Source organism: Petaurus breviceps, unplaced genomic scaffold (assembly GCF_028583685.1).
Source record: "Petaurus breviceps papuanus isolate PSGF00001 unplaced genomic scaffold, PetGlider_PUasm1.0 175, whole genome shotgun sequence".
Classification (NCBI taxonomy): Eukaryota; Metazoa; Chordata; class Mammalia; order Diprotodontia; family Petauridae; genus Petaurus; species Petaurus breviceps.
In genome coordinates, this window is record NW_027185764.1 from 55,355,295 (window position 1) to 55,356,928 (window position 1,634).

Here is a 1,634-nt window from a genome sequence, read left to right on the forward strand (position 1 = left end):
CAAGCTACTGGAACTCTACTGCAGAGAAGATCTCCAGTGTAATGTCTTAGGTGGCTGTTTAAAATTTCTATGAAATCCCCCCTTAATTCCTTAATGGAGCAAGTCCACCAACACTACTTCTCTCTCTGTGGAGGAAATCACACTCAGCGCAGCAATAATAATATAGGTCTTGAACTTTCTCACCACAGTTTTCCAAGTCTTATCCTCACTTCCATCCTCTCTCTCATATCTTACGGACCATGTTAAAATAAGAAGCTAACCCATATTTGAACAATACCTTTGGGCTGAATACTTTACTTCCCATGCTAGAACTCTGCCTCAAGCCTGCTTTCATCAGCCTTATCCTTTTAATTTTTTCAGTTACCCACTCCTATAGTTACCTCACTGCTTTCACTGAATAGTCCTTAAAAAACCAATTTCATTGTCTCAAGTTGCTGAATGCACCAGAACAGTTTATATCCACCTTTCTTAAGCAGTCAATAAGCAATCTCAATGACCATAAAGAACCAGGGAATGGCAGATAACATACCCTACCTGCAAGCAATCAAAAAATATTGATTACTCATTCACTATATGCCAGGCACCATGCTAAGCACTGGAGAAAAGAAGGAAATAATAGTTTATTAAGTGCCTACTATGTGTCAGGTACTCTGTTAAGCCCTTTGCAAATATTATCACATCTTATCCTCACAACAACTCTTTGAGTTGCTATTATTATTATCCCAATTTTATAATTGAGGAATCTGAAGCAGACAGAGATTGTGTCTTGCCCAGGGTCATAGCTAGTAAATGTCTGGTCATATTTGAACTTACATCTTCCTGTACTTAGGTCCAGGACTCGATCCACTCTGCCACTTAACTGCTTGGGATAAAAAAGCTGAATTTGCCAGATGGAAAAAGAAATCTCAAAAGCTCACTGAGGAGAATCATTGCTTCAGAATTAGATTGGAGCAAATGGAAGCTAATGACTTTATGAGAAATCAAGTTGCTGTTAAACAGATCCAAACAAATGAAAGAATAGAAGGCAATGTGAAATATCTCATGGGAAAAACCACTGACCTGGAAAATAGATCCAGGAGAGATAATTTAAAAGTTATTGGACTGCCTGAGATCCATGACCAAAGTAAGAGCCTGGAAAGCATCTTCCAGGAAGTTCTCAAAGAAAACTGCCCTGATGTTTTAGAACGAGAGGGCAAAATAGAGGTTGAAAGAATCCACCGATCACCTCCTGAAAAAGATCCCAAAAAGAAAACTCCTAGGAATATTATAACCAGGTTCCGGAATTCCCAGATTAAGGAGAGAATATTACAAGCAGCCAGGAAGAAACAATTTGAATATTGTGGAAACACAATCAGGATAACCCAGGATCTGGCAGCTTCTACACTGAGGGAATGTGATATTCTGGAGGTCAAGGGAGCTGGGATTAAAACCACGAGTCACCTACCCAGCAAAACTGAGTATCATGTTTCAGGGGAAAATATGGTCATTCAGTGGAATAGAGGACGTTCAAGCATTCTTGCTGAAAAAACCAGAGTTGAATAGAAAATTTGACATTCAGATACAAGAAGCAAGAGAAGCATGAGAAGGTAAACAGGGAAAAGAAATCATAAGGAACTTATCAAAGTTGAACTATT